Below are 21,178 nucleotides of genomic sequence, written 5' to 3'. Positions count from 1 at the left end.
TCCCAGGAAACTGAAAAACTAGATAGTGTCCAGATGAGGGGTGGCAATGAAAACATGTAAGGACTTGCAAACTACATCAACTTAGGAAAAAAGGCAAACTAAATGTCACTTTCTCTGTTGGACTTTCCCATATACCCATGTAGAATGATTCCTCCCGACAGATTTGTGATTCTTCGTACATTTTTATCTCTTATACCATTCAGTTCAGTCGCTCAGCTGTGTCCGACTCTTTGCAACCCCATGAATCCCAGCACACCAGGCCTCCCTGTCCATCACCAACTCCCGGAGTTCACTCAAACTCATGTCCATCGAGTCGGTGATGCCATCCAGCCATCTCATCCTCTGTCGTCCCCTTCTCCTCCTGCCCCCAATCCCTCCCAGCATCAGACTCTTTTCCAGTGAGTCAACTCGTCGCATGAGGTGGCCGAAGTATTGGAGTTTCAGCTTTAGCATCAGTCCTTCCAATGAACACCCAGGTCTGATCTCCTTTAGAGTGGACTGGTTGGATCTCCTTGCAGTCCAAGGGACTCTCAAGAGTCTTCTTATACCATTAGAGGATAGTTAACTGTGAGTATGTTTTTTCCACAATAAACTGTGATGCCCTTGAGGCCAGTGACTAAGTCACATTCTTCTTCACTTCCCAGCCCCTCTCCAAGAGCAAACAGTATTAAATCACTCTTATGGTATCCTTTGCTAACTGATTGTATTTTCTTGAAATTTTCTAATTCAATTTGCCAAAGGCAATAAATTGCTTGGCAGTAGTTAGGTAACAACATTTCAGAGATGGGAAAAGCTAATCTGGGTGGCAGCTTAGACTAGATCATCTTGCTTCAGCTGAAGATTCCCTGATGAACAGATTCCTTAAATTCATGATTGGTTTAAAAGCTGGTAAGCAAAGAGTACAATCTTGAAGCAATGGGAGCAAAGGAGGCATACTTTCAGTGAACTAGGTAGATGTTTAGCAGCCAATTTATAAAGCTGATAGTCTATGGATCATGAATTCAGAAAAGACACAGTAGTAATGACTCTCCTCTATTCCTTGATGTCTGGGATTTCAGTTGGGGGTCACTGAAACCTCTGAAACCTCTGGGGAGCAAGAAGCAGTAAGGTGGAGAGATCAGCTTCTGAGATGGCTTCTCCCTGGATGTATATGGAACCATGTATATGGAACCTGGGAAGGGACCTCTAAAGGACAGGATGAGACATGACTGTTCACAAGAAACCCTATGTGTAGTCTAGCCAATACGGAAATCACTTGAATACTTTAGGTGGTGTTTCAGGGTTTTAAGGCAAATGTTCCAGGATTACGAGGCAGAAGTTGAATGGTCATTTACAACTTCTGCTGTAATCTGTTGGTTGAAACAGTTACAAATTTGCCCAGACTTAAGGGGTTGGGATCATAGACCTCACTTCTCAATAGGTGTGGGATTAAAGGATTTATAGCTATCTTTTAAAAACCGCCACAGAAACACTTTGGTTTTTTGAGACATCAAAGGTTAACTAGACGGGGGATCTCACACAGAGGTCCTGGAGCAACACCACATGCCATGTGCGGCAGATGGCGGGCATGACATGGCAGCTATCTTTGCTCAGTGGAGAAGGAGGCCACCATTTATAGATGGAACTGATGTCTGGTGGGCTGATCAGTTACCAGATGCCTGTAATTAAGAGGACTGGATAGTCACATGAGTGAATCAGGGACAGGCCAAGCAGGGGATGTACAAAGAGCAAGAAAACAGCCATCCTGAATGGCCTAACCATACAACCCACCCCTACATACCCTGCACGACTCTTACAGTCTTGGTCTGCCCCACTTCCACATATCCCTGGGGTCAGGTATGTAGAGGTACACCACCACCGAACACCAAAAATGCAGCAAAGATAGCAGCTAAAAAGATATCAGGAGTCTGCTGCTGCTGCTGCTAAGTCACTTCAGTCGTGTCTGACTCTGTGCGACCCCACAGACAGCAGCCCACCAGGCTCCCCTGTCCCTGGGATTCTCCAGGCAAGAACACTGGAGTGGGTTGCCAATTTCCTTCTCCAATGCATGCAAGCATGCTAAGTCGCTTCAGTCATGTCCAACTCTGTGTGACCCTATGGACAGCAGCCCACCAGGCTCCTCTGTCCAAGGGATTCCCCAGGCAAGAGTACTGGAGTAGGTTGCCATTTCCTTCCATCAGGAGTCTAAGAGGTGGGAAAACTTTGGAGCCAGGTGCTTATGGAGGTCAATTTTTCATGGACGTCTAGAGAAGGATGACACTGCATCTTGCTGCAGATCCAGCAATTAAACTCATTTCACAACAAGGCCATTGTTTTTCCACAGTCTGAAAGCAGATTCCCTCCTCTCAGACTAGGGATGAAATGTAAGATGTTTGACAGGCACAATACGGGGAAGATCATGACCATTAAACAAAATACAATCAGTAGTAACATTCTGCGATAATATACCACCCCTGCCTGTAGTTTGTTTTGGGCTGCAATAGCATACCGCCTGTCTGCCCTCAGTCCCCACAGCCTGTGCTAAAATACTAGAGAGGTGGTAATAACAGATCGCAAGGTTAATATAAACGCTCCTTTCTCCAGTAGGGGGCCCACATTAATTACCTAAGTAGTCTTCCATGGGGCTGGGTAGAAGACAGTGAAATCTAAGTCCCTTTCTAATCCTGTTCCCCATGGGGCAGCAAACCCCAACCACCAAGGACTTACCTGTGGTCAGGGCCATTTTATAGTGTGCTGTCCTGCAGGTAGATCCAGTGTCAAGGGCAGAAAACAAGTTACTGTCCTGACTGATCACTGGCAATGGAAAGGTGAACTCAGTTTGTGTGAACTAGCTTCCTCTCGATTGCCGTGGTGTAAGAATGAAGACATTGCCCCACCCCCACCCCCCCTATGTGCCCACATGTTGAGAGTCGATTTTTCATCTCAACTGTTGTTTAAGTAGTCCATTCATCCTTTCAGTTAGCCTGGAAACAGTGGGGTTGTAAGGCAGTGGAAACACCAATATATATCGTTTTTATCAGTCCATTCCTTGACTTCATAGCAGATTAAGTGAATTCCTTGGTCACTATTGATGTCCATGGGGAGTCCTGTACATCACACAGCTATTCTAGACACCAAATAGTGAGCCTTTTTTGCATTGTTTGATGACTTGGGCAGACCTTTTGTGATGTTTTCCACCTGCTGTAATGCACTGTAGCCTACCTATAGCTGCTGTCCCATCACACCAGTAAAAATTCTGAGGATGACAGTCAGGAGCATGGACAAACTAGAGGTAATAGAAGTGTGGAAAACTATGATGTAACCTTGAACTGGTTCAGTGCCTGTTTGGATTAAAGTTATCTGCTCACCAAGAGGATAAAATAAACTCTTTGTAGAAGGATACAGCATCAAGAGCCTCTAATACTTATTAAAAAATGTCTGTCCATTGATAAAATATTACCAGGTATGACAAGAAAAAGAACCAAGAGAAAAACTGACAATAGAAACAGACCTGCAGATGATCCATTTTTCAGTGTTATTAGAAATGAACTTTAACATAGCTGTAATTAATATGTTCAAGATAACAGGTGTTGAGGTGGAGAAATTCACTAGAAACGTAGCATTTATTTTTAAAAAGAAATTAAAGGATTCAAATGTGGCAGCAAAAATTGAAGTCTCAATAGATGGGTTTAGATTTGACATAGAAGGAAAGTTGATTAACAAGTTGGAAGACTGATCACTAGAAAATATCCAGGGTGAAGCCTAGAGATGTAAAAGGATAGAAAATAGAAAAGAGCATAAAGACATATATGATGTGGTGAGAAGACAGGAGAAATAGAAAATGAAAGAAAAATATCTGAAGGGTTAAGTGTAAACATTTCCCAAGACTAATAAAAGATGTGGGCTATAAGAAACCTTATGAAACTCAAGAAACATTTATGGGCAAACAGAAAACCTCTCACCCAAGTTCAGAATATAAAGTTCCTGAAAAAAAGAGGAAATATAAAAAGTAGTCAAAATTTTTATATATACCTATATATATTCCTAAAGGTTATGTATGTAAAATAATATGTAATATAATCATATGATTTATGTATATTATTATATAATACATTTATTATAGCATAGAAGTGAAGTGAAAGTCGCTCAGTCATGTCTGACTCTTTGCTACCCAATGGCTATACAGTCCGTGAAATTCTCCAGGCCAGAGTACTGAAGTGGGTAGCCTCTCCCTTCTCCAGGGCATCTTCCCAACCCAGGGATTGAACCCAGGGCTCCCACACTGCAGGTGGATTCTTTACCAGCTGAGCCACCAGGGAAGCCCTATTATAATTTGTCATAAAATAAATAGTTACATTGAAACTTCCAGGTTACTCCTCAATAGGCATGATGAAAATCAGAAGACAGTGGGAAAATATCTTTAAAGTATTGAAAGAAAAGTGCCAACACATCATTTTATAATTAGTAAAAATATTCTTCAAAATTGAAGGTTTCTGGACACCTTGAGTGAATTCATCACTAGGAGACCTATGCTAAAATAACATGCAGACGGTAAATGCTCCTAGAAGGAAACATGGAAATATAGGAAAGAATGAATAGCAAAATAATGGTTAAATAGGTGAATAAATATAAGTGAATATCAAACATACAAAACAGTACCTGCAGATTAAAAAATACATAGAATAACATATTGCTGTGGTTTAGTCACTAAATCATGTCCAACTCTTTGTGACCCCATGGACTGTAGCTTGCCAGTCTCCTCTGTCCATGGGATTTCCCAGACAAGAATACTGCAGTGGGTGGCCATTTCCTTCTCCAGGGGATCTTCCCCACCTAGGGATCAGACCTGCTTCTCCGGCTCTGGCAGGAGGATTCTTTACCACTGAGCCACCAGGAAAGCCCAGAAAAACATAATTCAGTACCAGAAAAGTCAGAAGGAGTTAATGAAGCTAAAGTACTCTTAAGTGTCTGTGTTATCTGCAAGGTCCTGAAAGTACTTACATTAAGTTTATTAAATCAAAGCTGTATGTTAGTAAAAGAATATGTAACAAAGCAGCTTATAGAAAGGGAAGACACAGACTACAAATGTTGAATTTATTCAAAGTAAGTCAAGAGATGAGAGGGAAAAGAAAATAAAGCAGATGGGACCAAGAGAAAACGAGTAGATAGGAACCCAAGAATCAGTTCAGTTCAGTTCAGTCGCTCAGTCATGTCCGACTCTTTGCGACCCCATGAATCGCAGCATGCCAGGCCTCCCTGTCCATCACCAACTCCCGGAGTTCACTCAGACTCGTGTCCATCAAGTCGGTGATGCCATCCAGCCATCTCATTCTCTGTCGTCCCCTTCTCCTCCCGCCCCCAATCTCTCCCAGCATCAGAGTCTTTTCCAGTGAGTCAACTCTTCACATGAGGTGGCCAAAGTATTGGAGTTTCAGCTTTAGCATCAGTCCTTCCAATGAACACCCAGGATTGATCTCCTTTAGAATGGACTGGTTGGGTCTCCTTGCAGTCCAGGGGACTCTCAAGAGTCTTCTCCTTCACTCAGGAATAAACAGACATAAACACAAGATTTTCAAATACTCCAGCTTAAAAATGAAAATTAATAAAACCCAACTGCATATCGCTTAGGCTTTAAGTAAAAGGACTCAGAGAGTTTGAATGGGAATGATGGGGAAAGCGATACCATGCAAATGAGATAAAATAATAGCCTAAGAGGGGTTTAGAGACCATTTGTTCTCCAAGACTACTTGTTCTTCTGCCTTAGGAATCACAATACTGAGGTCCAGAGTGGCAGCAAGACCATCTGGGATGAGGATTCGGCGGGCTTCTGATTCTCAGTTCTGTCGTTTTCAATGCCCTTGTTGTACTTTTTTGTCATTTCTCATTGATTCCCAAGTCAGAATACCATGTTCCTCTGAGCAGAGCCCATTTGTGATGAGCTGTATTTGGGGAGAAGAGAGCCCTAAGAATATATTTCTGAAATGGTTTCCTCTGTGGAAGCTGTGAGTCTTTTGATTTGTGTAGTATGATTTGTAATCTCGGCTGCTCAGCTCCAAGGATGGATGTGTGGGGAGTTAGAGATCCTTTCCCATGCTTCTTTTTTTTTTTTTTTTCATTCCCTTTTCACCCTCTTCTCCATCAAAGATTTATGACTGGGGAAAAGATAAAAGAAAAACAAATGGAAACTCTAAGCCAAGAGAGTCTTCTTGACTGTATTTCAGCTCTCTTAACAAATAGCCTGATCAAGTTCACCTGGCTCAGTCAACAAATCAGATGGGAAACTTTAACCCATTGCCCACCAGGGTATATTGAGGATGCTGCTGCTGCTAAGTCACTTCAGTCATGTCCGACTCTGTGTGACCCCATAGACGGAAGCCCACCAGGCTCCCCAGTCCCTGGGATTCTCCAGGCAAGAACACTGGAGTGGGTTGCCATTTCCTTCTCCAATGTGTGAAAGTGAAAAGTGAAACTGAAGTTGCTCAGTTGTGTCCGACCCTTAGCGACCCCACAGACTGCAGCCTACCAGGCTCCTCCATCCATGGGATTTTCTAGGCAAGAGTACTGGAGTGGCTTGCCATTGCCTCCTCCGATATTGAGTATAGATGATATCTATTGGTTAAAATTGGTTATGAATTATTGTATGAAATGAAAATATCCTATTTAATTGTAGCAGGTGAAGCATTAGTGTGGTTATCCATTTAAAACAATCACAACACAACTATCCATACCTTTTCTAAAGCCAAAATGATAATAACAGCATAATGGAAGCCCCTGACTTGATCTCTCTGCTTTTGACTTGTCTCCTGCCCTCATCTGCATTCCCTGACAGACCCGACCGACAGCCTCAGGTTTTCCCCAGTTTCTGGGTTAATTGGAAGTAGCATAGAGAGCATATATAGCCTGAGGCTTTAGAATAGGTTATATGGTCAACCAGGCTCACTAGCTGTCATAGCAGAGATAGCCCAAGATATGTTTAAAACCTTTGAGTTATAACATCCTGTCCAACCAAGACTATAGATTTAGGCACTTCATCTGTTTAGGCTGCTATAACAAAATATCACAGACTGGGTCGATTATAAACAACAGAAATTTATTTCTCATGGCTCTGGAAGCTCGGAAGTCTGAGATCAAGGCACCGGCAGATTCAGTGTCTGATGAGGAACTGCTTCCTGGGTCACAAATGGCCATCTTTGCACTGTGTCCTCACATGGCAGAGAGCTCTCTGAGGTCACCTTCATAAGAGCACTAATCCTACTCATGAGGGTTCCACCCTCATGACCTAATCAACTCCTAAGGCCCCACCTCTAGAACGTAACTATGAATTTGGCCAGGGGTGGGGAGGAGGGGGGAGAGGGTATGCAAATCTTCAGTCTATAGCTGGCAGCTACCCCTTTCCATAGGGTTTCCTGTTAATATAATAGCCAACATTTATTAAACACTATGTGCTCAATACCTTAAATCCATTTTTTTTCATTTAATCTTCATAAAACTACATAAGTACTATTTTTCCTATCATTTTGCAGATAGATACTAATTTTTTAAAGGTTTAAGCAGTATATAAGCCAGTCTCTTAACAAGTGGCAGACATGGAATTTGAATTGGGCAATGTGGCTTCAGCACTCACATGGTTAAAACTGCACTGCCTAGCAACCCATCTGTCTGTGGGACCAGAACTGGCTTGGATCTTATCTGTCAGGATCTCTGATTGCCAACTGAGCTCTTCCTTCTTAGAATCCCAACCTGAGATATGAGTCTTTCTACATTCACTACAATACCAAGAATCATGAAAAAAATTCTACCTTAACTGGTTACAACAACAAGCCTGAAATTTTCAACTCTGGACTCCCTCGAACAATCGTCTAACTGCTTCTAAGCCTCCTTTGACATTGTGTTTCAAACTGTACAACTGATTGTTTGAGTACTAGTTGACAAAGCTCAGTGTGTTAGTCAGGGTTCTCCAGAGAAAAGGAACCCGTAAGAGACTATCTATGTATTTATCCATCTATCTAGAAATACATCTATCCATTTTTCTATAATCTATTATCTCTCCATCTATTTGCATGTGTGCTAAGTCGCTTCAGTCGTGACAGACTCTTTGTGACCTCGTGGACTACAGCCCACCAGGCTCTTCTGTGCATGGGATTCTCCAGACAAGAATACTGGAGTGGGTTGCCACTGCTTCCTCCAGGGAACCTTCCCTACTTAGGGATCGAACGACGTCTCTTTTGTCTCTTGCATCAGCAGGCAGATATTTTACCACTAGCACCTCCTAGGAAGCCTCCATCTCTTTATGTATCATCCATGTATCAATCATGTATCTAGATATAATGAGTTTTTTGCAAGAAATTGATTCGTGTGATTATGGAAACTGAGAAGTACCATGATATCAAGCTGGAGACCCAGGAAAGCTGGTAGTATAAACTGCAGTTGAGCTTGAAGATCTGAGACTCACGAAGTGTCAGTGGTGTAAGTCCCAGTCCAAAGGCAGGAGATGAACAATGTCTCAGTTCGGTCAGGCAGAAAGGGGGAGTTAAACTTTCCTATGTTCGTTTGCTCTATTTAGTCCCTCAGTGGGCTGGATGATGCCTATCCAAGTCGGAAAGAGCAGTCTTCTTTACTTAGTGATTCAAATGCTTTTTCCTGAAACTCTCTCACAGAGAGAGAAATAATATTTAACCATAGATGTGGTCCTCTCTTTTAGATCCTGGAGTTTTTGTGAACCTCAGTAGAAACTTTGGCTCTCCCGGTCCTGGCATGCCTTGCTCCTACTATCACAGTACATGGATGCATGTTTAACTGGAGGACATAATCATTTCTCGGTAAATGCCTAATAAGGTGCTCCCTAGAGGATCAGCCTGTCAGACCCATATTTCAAACCACCCGATGCTGCCAGGTAGAATTATGAACTGTTGCTATTTTTCTGGTTTTCGGTTAGTTATCTCTTGCCACTCTAAATCACTTAAATGATCTGCAGATTTCTTTTTTTTCTCTTGATGATGTATTTCTCCCTTCCTTTTATTATTATTATTTTGAAATAAAACTCCTTAGACTTAGCAGGAAAGGCTTAAAATTAAAACCTCACAAAACAGAATAAATGAGAAGCATAGATTTCTTTCAGCGACCCTTCTGTCATTCCCTGTGCATTAAGCAACTGTGCATTAAGCTTAATAACTTTGGGCTAATGTTCAAAAGGGACAATGGATGCCTTGAAAGTGACACTGTGAATATTGAAGTCCAAAGGGTAAAGAGAGTGTGATATCCCTCTCATGGCTGATGAGGAAGCAGCCTCATAAAACGGAAGTGAGGGTGTTAGTCTAGATGATCACCAGGGTCCCTCACAGTTGTAAAACTCTAAATGGTCAGTGGAGACAGCCCAAATACAACGGGTTAAAGAGTAAAAGTAATCAGTAAGAACCATACTTGGCCTTAATAATTTATCTACCTCTTATTGATCGAAAGGAATATATTGCCATTAATACCCCAGAAATAATTTTCAGAGGGTCCCTTGAAACTCTATTATAGATTTCACTACCATGGAAAGACTATGGGTTATTTTCTGGCCAGTTACCCATAAAAGTGAGAGCTAGTATCAGTTGAGACTCTTGGTTGTAAACCTTAGAAACTAATGCTCTCTACTTAGTGAAAGAGAATTTATTGCAAGGAGAGGTAAGTTCATAGGATCAATGAGGGGCTGGAGGACCTGAGTTAGGAAATGGATCTGAATGAAGGGACTCTTGGAGCTGGAGACGGGCTTATCCCCAGGCTACATCTGTGCTCTGATGAGCATAACCTCTCAGAGCAGGCATCTGAAGGGCACCTTGGTCACATGACTGGCTCCTAGCTATACCAGGATGGGGGCCTGAAAAGGAATGATATGACCTTCTAGGCTTCTATAGTTGGGGGTAGGTGAGAACTGCCCTTGCATGAAACCGACATCCAAAAGGAAGTTAGGAAAGAATGACTGAACACCAGACAGCCAATAGAGTTAGTGTCTGCTATATTAACTATACATTATAATAGTGTGTACAACCTGAGGATGTCAATCTATGGTGTGTGTGTGCACACCTATATATGAATATATAGGTGTGTACATATAGTGTATTTAAAATAATATGAGATTTAAGGTCAGACAGACTTGGTCAAAAGGCTGGCCCTACCACTTTCTACTTTGTGACCTTACAGATTCTCTTTTAGTTTTCAGATTCTCAGAGAATCTCAGGATTCTCTATCCTACAGTTGTTTTTGGACTAAGGGTCTAATCCATGCAAACCCTGGCACACAGTAGGATTTAATATTATATTTTTCTTAAAGGAAGATATGTTCCTCATTTTGAATCTTAAATGGTCAATAGCCTACCAAGACTTTTCTAAAAGCCTTTGACAAAGAGTCTTTGAAATGAGAAAATGACATAAAACAGCAATTAGTAACCTGCAGCTCCTATTCTGCAAACAGGAAACTCGTAGCAGGATCTGGGAGGAAGGACCCTTTTCTCAGCACTTGTCCTAAATGAAGGTGCATCCTTTGCCTCAATAATTGGATATCTCTCCCTTAGACTGAGAAATTAGATCGCCCCCTCCCCACCACCTCCACCATGCTTGACTTTTCCATTTAGGATGCTGACATGTCCCTGAATTTTGCAAGTACGTTTGGTTAGAATTAATATCATCATCATAAAGGACCAGTTTCTTAATTTCTTTTCATGCTAAGTTAGCAAGAGAGATCAAAGTCCTTTCTTCCTATGACTGAACTGCTCAAGCATCTAAAAATGCCTTTAGGACTTCAGAGAGAAACCACCACAATGCATGACACTCACATTCTTTTTATAGACTTACAGGTCTGTGAGGTTTTGTGTGTGTGTGTGTGTGCAACCTAATAGAGCTAGCTACTGCCTAGTATGGCAAACGAAACAAAGAGGACTGCTTTCGTGAGCCACATTTTCTTAACTAAAATGTTAAGATCACTATGCAGTAGTTGTTTTTTTTTCCCCTATCAGAAAGTTTGACCTAAATTGTTTTAAAATTTTAGGGTCTTTTAAAAATTATTCAGCATTAACTTCAGTTAAGCAAGAATGAAACTGAAATTTCAAAACTGGATTTTAGGACATAGATGAAAGCTTCTGATGTATACTGGTGAGCTGAGTCAATTTCATTAAATTCTCAAAGATTTGTCATCTTCCAAACCTCACTATGTAAAACAGCCAAATATTAATAGAAAATCTCTGACTTTAAGTTACTGGTGTCAGAAATGTTAAATAGGGAAAGAATAACTTCACAGAGGTTTGACTGTGAGCATGTTGTTTACAATGGAGAAGAATCGAAAGCAACCAAAACATCCAGCTTTAGGGATTAAATAGATAAAACGGGGACTATTTTTAATAATAGAAAGTCTTATCATGGAAAATAAAATGAGAAAAATTATTTAATATGACACATAAAGATGCTTGTTAACTACTGATAAAGTTCAAAGCAGTACATTTAGTAGGATCTCAATTCTCTAAATACACACAGATACAGACAGGGTGACCAGCAAGTGCAGAGTTATTTTTTTCTAGATGATGAATTTATAATTGGTTTTTATTTTTTTGTTTTGTACATATGTATTTTCTAAATGTACAGTAAAAATAATTTTTTTTAACACTAAGTTAATTTACACAGTAATGGGCTTCCCTGATGGCTCAGCAGGTAAAGACTGCCTGAAATGCAGGAGATACAGGAGACTCGGGTTTGATCCTTGGGTCAATAAGATACCCTGGAGGAGAAAATGGCAATCCACTCCAGTATTCTTGTCTGAAAAATCCCATGGACAGAGGAGCCTGGCAGGCTACAGTCCAAAGGGTCACAAAGAGTCAGACATGACTGAGCAACTAAGCACTCAAGGTAAGATGGATATTACTCTGTTTTCAGACTTAGTTTCAATTATCAAATCTATATCAATATTGGAATTTCAAAATCATGAAATTCCAAATGGGTGAATATGATACTTACAGATCTTGAAGGTGTTCTCTCCCACCACTAAAAATTCTTTAACGTCATCTCTAATAGATTAAGGAGAAGGAAATGGCAACCCACTCCAGTATTCTTGCCTAGAGAATCCCGTGGACAGAGGAGCCTGGTGGGCTGCTGTCCATGGGGTTGTACAGAGTCGGATACGACTGAGCAACTCAGCATGCATGCATGCATGCGTTGCAGAAGGAAATGGCAACCCACTCCAGTACTCTTGTCTGGAGAATCTCAGGGACAGAGGAGCCTGGTGGGCTGCCGTCTATGGGGTCGCACAGAGTCAGACATGACTGAAGCGACTTAGCAGCAGCAGCAGCTAATAGATTAAAATCTGGCTAGATGGTGCTGACACACTTGTAGATATTTTCATTTCTGAGTTTAGTTTCAGTTATATACTTAATTAAAGTGCCTAATTAATGCTCAAGAATTCGAGCATCCCCACTGCTATAAGTTGTCAGCAACCCAAAACAGGGGTTATTGGATGATAAATAGATTCCTAATATATTCCCAGTATCAGTTCAGTTCAGTCGCTCAGTCGTGACTGACTCTTTGCGACCCCATGAATCACAGCACACCAGGCCTCCCTGTTCATCACCAACTCCCGGAGTTCACTCAAACTCATGTCCATAGAGTCGGTGATACCATCCAGCCATCTCATTCTCGGTCGTCCCCTTCTCCTCCCACCCCCAATCCTTCCCAGCATCAGAGTCTTTTCCAGTGAGTCAACGCGTCACATGAGGTGGCCAAAGTATTGGAGTTTCAGCTTCAGCATCAGTCCTTCCAATGAACCACAACTGGGTATTGGTTTTGCTTTTGCTCCATCCCTTCATTCCTTCTGGAGTTATTTCTCCACTGATCTCCAGTAGCATACTGGGCACCTACCAACCTGAGGAATTCCTCATTCAGTATCCTATCATTTTGCCTTTTGATACTGTTCATGGGGTTCTCAAGGCAAGTATACTGAAGTGGTTTGCCATTCCCTTCTCCAGTGGACCACATTCGGCTGTGGTTCATGTGATCAGATCGACTAGTTTTCTGTGATTATGATTTCAGTGTGTCTGCCCTCTGATGCCCCCTCGCAATACCTACCGTCTTATTTGGGTTTCTCTTACCTTGGGCGTGGGATATCTCTTCACAGCTGCTCCAGCAAAGCGCAGCCGCTGCACCTTACCTTGGAGGAGGGGTATCTCCTCAAGGCCGCCCCTGCTGACCTTGAACGTGGAGTAGCTCCTCTTGGGCCCCTGCACCCGCGCAGCCACCGCCTCTTGGAGGTGGGTTAGCTCCTCTGGGCCACCGTCCCTGGCCTCGGGCGTCGGGTAGCTCCTCTCGGCCACGCTTCTGCGCGGGGTCTGTTGCGCCCCACCGCCGGGGGCCGGCGTCTCTCGCGTCTGCGCCACCGGGGCCATATATAAAAGTAACTGAATTTTCACCAATCTCCAGAGTGTTCAGTTCAGTTCAGTTCACTTCAGTTCAGTTGCTCAGTCGTGTCCGACTCTTTGCGACCCCATGAATCACAGCACGCCAGGCCTCCCTGTCCGTCACCAGCTCCCGGAGTTCACTCAAACTCATGTCCATCGAGTTGGTGATGCCATCCAGCCATCTCATCCTCTGTCGCTCCCTTCCCCCTCCCACCCCCAATCCTTCCCAGCATCAGAGTCTTTTCCAGTGATTCAACTCGTCGCATGAGGTGGCCAAAGTATAGAAGTTTCAGCTTTAGCATCAGTCGTTAGTATTTATTCTAGTTTCAGAAGAAAATACATAATTCCTGCACTGGCGATTTGTTTTTGGAAAAAGAAACCCTGAATCTTCACCTCCAAATGGAGAGTATCCTTCTGCAGTCTGATGTGCTGGTGAAATGAATGGCTCTGAAGTCAGAATGCCTGAGTCTGAACTTTAGTTCCTCCACCTACTAACAAGTTATGGGCTTTGGCCAAGTTATTAACTTCTTTACATTTCAGTTTCTTCATCTATAAGAGGGGGAAATATTGGTGCTTTTTCTTTGGGGTTGTTGTGGAGATTGAATTAATACACAGAATTTAAAACCATGGCACACAGTGATTGCTTTATAAAATCAAAGACATACTGTCCATTCTCTGCCTGCCCTCCCTACCCCCTCATAAGGCCATCCTCATACTTCTCTGGGCCCCAGGAGCTGACCTCCATGCATGCGTGTTAAGTCACTTCAGCCATGTCCGACTCTTGTAACTGTATGCACTATAGCCCACCAGGAGTGAGTTGCCATGCCCTCCTCCAAGGGATCTTCCTGACCCAGGGAGCAAACCCCATCTCTCATGTCTCCTGTAATGGCGGGCAGGTTCTAGTGCCACCTGGGAAGCCCGCTGACCTCTGTAGACCGCCTCAAACTCCCTCAGCTCTGGCTTTCAGCTGGGCATAAGGAGACAGAGGATTCAGGATTTATTCCTCCCTGACTCCACCCCTGGCTCCTGGCGGTGGCTGCGTTCCTCTATGGCTTCAGCTCCTGATAGCAGCCCCTCCTCCAGGATCAGTTCAGTTCAGTTCAGTTCAGTCGCTCAGTCGTGTCCGACTCTCCGCGACCCCATGAATCACAGCACGCCAGGCCTCCCTGTCCATCACCAACTCCCGGAGTTCACTCAAACTCATGTCCACAGAGTCGGTGATGCCATCCAGCCATCTCATTCTCCGTCGTCCCCTTCTCCTCCCGCCCCCAACCTTTCCCAGCATCAGAGTCTTTTCCAGTGAGTCAACTCGTCGCATGAGGTGGCCAAAGTATTGCAGTTTCAGCTTTAGCATCAGTCCCTCCAATGAACACCCAGGATTGATCTCCTTTAGAATGGACTGGTTGGATCTCCTTGCAGTATAAGGGACTCTCAAGAGTCTTCTCCAACACCACAGTTCAAAAGCATCAATTCTTCGGCGATCAGCCTTCTTCACAGTCCAACTCTCACATCCATACATGACCACGGGAAAAACCATTGCCTTGACTAGACGGACCTTGGTTGGCAAAGTAATGTCTCTGCTTTTTAATATACTATCAAGGTTGGTCATAACTTTCCTTCCAAGGAGCAAGCGTCTTTTAATTTCATGGCTGCAATTAGCATCTGCAGTGATTTTGGAGCCCCCAAAAATAAAGTCTGACACTGTTTCCACTGTTTTTCCATCTATTTCCCATGAAGTGATGGGACCAGATGCCATGATCTTTGTTTTCTGAATGTTGAGCTTCAAGCCAACCTTTTCACTCTCCTCTTTCACTTTCATCAAGAGGCTTTTGAGTTCCTCTTCACTTTCTGCCATAAGGGTGGTGTCATCTGCATATCTGAGGTTATTGATATTTCTCCCAGCAATCTTGATTCCAGCTTGTGCTTCTTCCAGCCCAGCGTTCCTCATGATGTACTCTGCATATAAGTTAAATAAGCAAGGTGACAATATACAACCTTGACGTACACCTTTTCCTATTTGGAACCAGTCTGTTGTTCCATGTCCAATTCTAACTGTTGCTTCCTGACCTGCATACAGGTTTCTCAAGAGGCAGGTCAGGTGGTCTGGGATTCCCATCTCTTTCAGAATGTTCCACAGTTTATTGTGATCCACACAGTCAAAGGCTTTGGCATAGTCAATGAAGCAGAAATAGATGTTTTTCTGAAACTCTCTTGCTTTCTCCATGATCCAGCGGATGTTGGCAATTTGATCTCTGGTGCCTCTGCCTTTTCTAAAACCTGCTTGAACATCTGGGAGTTCACGGTTTACATATTGCTGAAGCCTGGCTTGGAGAATTTTGAGCATGACTTTGCTAGCGTGTGAGATGAGGGCAATTGTCCGGTAGTTTGAGCATTCTTTGGCATTGCCTTTCTTTGGGATTGGAATGAAGACTGACCTCTTCCAGTCCTGTGGCCACTGCTGAGTTTTCCAAATCTGCTGGCATATTGAGTGCAGCACTTTCACAGCATCATCTTTCAAGACTTGTAATAGCTCAACTGGAATTCCATCACCTCCACTAGCTTTGTTAGTAGTGATGCTTTCTAAGGCCCACTTGACTTCACATTCCAAGATGTCTGGCTCTAGGTCAGTGATCACGTTATCGTGACTATCTTGGTCGGGAAGATCTTTTTTAGATTTCTCTACAGGGTTTCCGTCTCCTCAGACTTAACGGGTAGTAATAGCTTTCAACAACTGCTAATTCCTGGATACTTGGCCATGTTTTGCTTCCCTTAAGGGTGCTCACACCTCTGTAAATAGTCTATTCCTTGAACACTACTTAGTTTATCCATTTTGAATGAGCCAGTCCTTCCTGCTGACCCCTGACCAGAAACAAATGACCACTATTAATAAACGGATCCCCCTGCTCATAATAGTACTGCAGTCAGAAGAGATTGTCAAGCACAAAGGTACTCATTTTATTGGGCATGCAAGATACCAGACAATTTTCAGATTCTTCTGAATTATGAATGTCTCAGGTTTGCTAAAACATCCGAGAATCACACAGGTGAGATCTAAAGGATGGAATTTTTAGTTGCCGTTTTATTTATACACTAGGATATCTGCTGCTTAGCAATCACACCAGGCTTTGGATTCTTTTAAGATTCTTATCTGCTGATACATTTTCATTATCCAAGGAGTACAAGATGAAGACCTGGTTTATGATCTCTACTAAGTTTATACCAGGCTCTATCATTGGATCGATTAACTAGTCATTCATTCATTAATTCATCACATATAAATTGAGAGCCTGCTCTGGGCCAGAAGAACACTGTGCTGGAGGAAAGCATTATAAGCAGAAAGAAAACAGAGGCAGTCCCAGTCTCATGGATTTTCTACTTTGGGGAAGGAAATTTTAATTCTATAATTGTACATGTGCAAAAAAAAAAACAGTAAAATAGTATCCGTGACAAATGCTATGACAGGAGGTGCATGATGCCACAAGTGCCTTTGATAGAGAATTGAGATCAGGGAAAGTTTTCCTAAGATGGTGATATAAGCTGAGGCCTGAAGAATCAGAAAGAGTTGATAAGAGAATTTCAGAAAGAGGAAATAGCATGTGCCAACACGCCCTGTGGTGTGTGAATGGGCGGGAGTCTCAATGACACCTGGCCAGGAGAGAAGGCAGTGTGACCAGAGCAGAGAGAAGTAGGGAGAAGGGGGCATATATGATGAGGCTGGGAGAAAGCTGAAGGCTGGACAAGATGGGGCCTTCGAGGCCATGTTCAGTAGTTTGTTTTATCCCTACGGCATCAGGAGACCATTAGAGGATTTTTTAGCAGGGAATGATGTGATTGGCCTTGAGTTTTACAAAGATCATTTTGTGCTTCTAAACTCCAGGATTTTAGACCAAAAAAAAAAAAAATAAAGTGTTGAAATAATAATAGAGAATATTCACTTCTTTCTTTGAAGGTGATTAGATTGGAACTGAATTAATTTATCCTAATCAAAAGGATTCTTCTCAAGGCCTCATCAGTGACAGGTAATTTCAAGATGTGATCGTTATTCGTGTCTGTTTCTAATCAATCCCTGGTACTACATTTCAGCAAGTCAACACTGCTACATATTTTTGTTACTTTCCAGTAATTTTCATGTCACAGCTGTCACTGGGCTCCCTGCTGGACCCAAGTACACATAACTAATTAATCAATCAATCAAGAGGGAGAGAAAGTCATGCCTAATGCTGCAACAAGGGCTTGCTAAACCCGAACTAGTTTGAGATAGAATAAAAGAGGAGGTCTCCTTAATGGGAGACAGAGTTTGCAGAGTTAAAGATAATTCCTAAGACTAATGGTCTTTGTAATTTGGAGTGTGTGCACTGCGGTCTCTTGGCTGTTTACTCCACATTATCGAGGGAAGCAAATCTGTGGCTAGAACTCCCACTGCTTCCACTTGTCAGTACAGAGGGAGGTGGGAGGCAGGGAGAGAGAACAGCAGGTAGAGGGAAGAATTCCTAGGTCTGGAGTCAGGAGAGCTGGCTCCCAGCTCTAATCCACTGTGTGCAACCTTGGGCAAGCCATATAACCTCATACAACCTCCCTCATCTGTGAAAATTATGTCTGTTGAAAGTAAAAGAGAGATGCATTAAGGATAGCCCATCAGTAATTCAGGTATAGATTTAGGATGTGTCAGGCTTGCATTTCCCCAGACCTCGAAGTCCAAAAAGTTGACTCCATTTACCTGCAGCAGCTGACCGTATATTTATTAAAACTGACTGTTTTATCATTTTAGTAACCTGGAAGAATGACAAAGAAGGTTTATCCTTATGCTCTATTAGTCAGGTTAGGCTTTATTCTTCTGCTACCAAAGACAAATCCTGAACATCAGCGATGGTATCCAATGCAGGTGTGTCTTGTTCATGTCAAATCTTGTGCACATGAGACAGTCATCCCCTATCTTTAAGTTGTGTATCCTGGAACACAGGACCTCCAAGTTTGCCACAGTAAAGGAAGGGTACATGTGGGGTCACATTCACTTTGTCTGCTTCAGGAAGTTAAAATTAAGTAAAGTGGGACATATTACTTCTACTTACTTGTCCATTGGGTAAAACTAGCCATATAGCTCCATCTTCTCAAGAGAAGCTAAGAAAGGTAGAATACGTGGAATATAAGTGAGCACTGTCCCTGGCCAACTGTGGTCAATTTGTTGGGAAATACCTGAGTACTTGTTGGGAAGGGTTCTCAGATATGGTTCAAACTCATCAGGACAAAATGGTTTCCATACGCATAAGAAGGCTTGGTGTATATGTGGCGACACATCACTCCTCTAGCCAGAATATCCTTTTCTCTTTTCCCTGTCTCTGAGAAATGAAATTAATCAGGAAAAAGTTGTTTGATTGCTACTGAGTTATGCAAAAGGAAATTAGAAAGTCTTCAGAATATTGCAACCAGGCTATGAAAAAAAAACTAGTAAATGAGTTGTATGAGATTTTTAATTTGGCCTCAATAGATGCTCACAAGTAGACCATGGGATTTCTGGGTAATCTAATAGCTGTTCAGATTGTACGTGCTTATAAAAATATGAAGTTTCTGGCTACTATTCATATGGAGCTGAGAGTGTCCATAACTCAAGCACATAATGGAGAGGAGAGGAAACAGCTTCTTCCCTGACCAGCCTCCTTGGCTGCTGCCCACCTCCCCACCCCACTTACCTAGCTTTTGGACTGGATTCATTGTAGGCCCAGATCTACAGCACCAATTACATTTCCTGTGAAGAGCTTGCTTGCCAGTATCAGATCCTCCAAAACAGTGTGCCCATTGTTTCTTCCATCTGATGTTACCCTGGAGATAGAAGACACAGTTTTTAAAAATTAATTTATTTTAATTGGAGGCTAATTACAATATTGTGGTGGGTTTTGCCATACATCGACATGAATCAGCCACGGGGACATATGTGTCCCCATCCTGAACTCCACTCCCACCTCCCTCCCCACCCATCCCTCTGGGTTATCCTAGAGCACTGGCTTTGAGTGCCCTGCTTCATGCATCGAACTTGCACAGGTCATCTATTTTACATCTGGTAGTATACATGTTTCAATGCTATTCTCTCAAATCATCCCATCCTTGCCTTTTCCCACATATTTCAAATGTCTGTTCTTTACATTTGTAGAGAAGACACAGTCTACCTCTGACACTGGGGTATGTCCATAGGTATCAGTTTTCTCCACTGTAAAATGTTGCCTCACTGCATCGTCCCCCCAGATTTTCATTATGCATTTCCCGGGTGATAGGTATTTTAATTTACAGAACAGGGCACATGGCATGTGATTTTACAAAAACAAAGATAAACCAAAAAAGAGGAGAAGGGGGAGTTGAGAGGGAAAGTTCTGGGTTAATAATAATTCTCACCCTTTGCACTTGTTTAAAATATGTGACTAAGCCCTGTACTAAGCTTCCACATCTGAGCATACCTCTCCTATGAAGCTATGACAGTTGCACAGAGACTGAGGAAGCCTAAGTGAGGTGGTGACACCAGGATTTGAACCCAGGAGAGTCTGAGACCAGAGCCCATACTGTTTCTTAACCACTCAGCAATATCCCACCAAAGCGCTGAAAGAGGATGCCAGAAGAAATCGCAGCAGAAGCAAGTAAAGATTAAAATGGATGAGGGTCGGTGGCACCCAGAAGTGGGTAAAGACTGGAAAAGAAAAGGAAGGACATTCCCTATGCCCAAGGGGGTGGAATAAATTGAAAAACCCTCTCAGCTAGGAGGTGTTTGAATGACAGATTTCTCCTCCAATCTAAAGGGCAATGGGATGATGGATTTGAGAATCTCTGAAAATGGGCACCATGAGATGGGAAATAATTAGATGGGGTCAGAGCTTTGGAGAACAGAGCAGAAGTCCTTGTTGCTGGAGTGAGCAGTGTGATGTCTGTGTGCAGGCGGGGAGCCAGGGGCGGGGTGGAGGGAGACTGGCGCTGCAGCCAGTAGCCACTGAAAAGATTAGGTGACAAGCAAAGCACCGACCAGAGACAGAGAGGAGAAGAGAAGGCCCAGCTGAGGAGCTTTCTAATCTCTTCCCTTAGGATGTCCATGAGCACATTTTTGACCTAAAAATTTCAATCCTTGTCTCCACGCATTCTTCCCACAAACGATTCCTGGGGGTTGAAGAACCAGACCCTGGCACTCAGCATCATTTGACTGAAGCCCCATTCTGAATGCTGAGATTTCTACATCCTTTCAGAAGAATTAACCATGCTTTTAATTGCTTCAGACAATGATAGAAAGATGCAGGCAGCTTATCAGAAAGGAAAGCTCCTTCTTGAAATCACAAGGAATTTTCTTTTTTCTCCCTGTAAATTCCTTATCTCAAGAGGAAGGAAAAGGCTGAATGAAGCGAGTTGAGAACGAACAGGAAGAGCCGTTCTTCTATAACATGGAGGTTTGTGACACTGTTTCCAGCCAATGAAAAATGTTATATGTACGCCAGCTTTCTGCAATGCTAAGCCCAAGTGGCTGCAAATTAATTGAAAAATATCCTGGATAACCTGAGTTACAGCGGGCGCATAGGTCTCTTCGGAACAAAGGCGGGGAGAGAGCTTTTGTTTGGTTGCTGGTGCAGGTGACCTTGTGGAAAGCACACTATAAATTGCTGTAATTGTGGGATGATAAGCCTGGTTGATAGATTTCTGTCACTCTCTCTCCATAAAAAATGGGCTCACCTTCCTGAAGTCTGCAGAGGCGTATACATCAAAAAGCACATCGTTGCTCCTGCATCAAGACAGGTTTCTCTGCACATTTACAAA

This window comes from Moschus berezovskii, chromosome 14, assembly GCF_049115385.1.
Source record: "Moschus berezovskii isolate FMDL1 chromosome 14, NW_MosBer_1.0, whole genome shotgun sequence".
Taxonomy (NCBI): Eukaryota; Metazoa; Chordata; class Mammalia; order Artiodactyla; family Moschidae; genus Moschus; species Moschus berezovskii.
Note: the sequence above shows the minus strand (reverse complement) of the source record.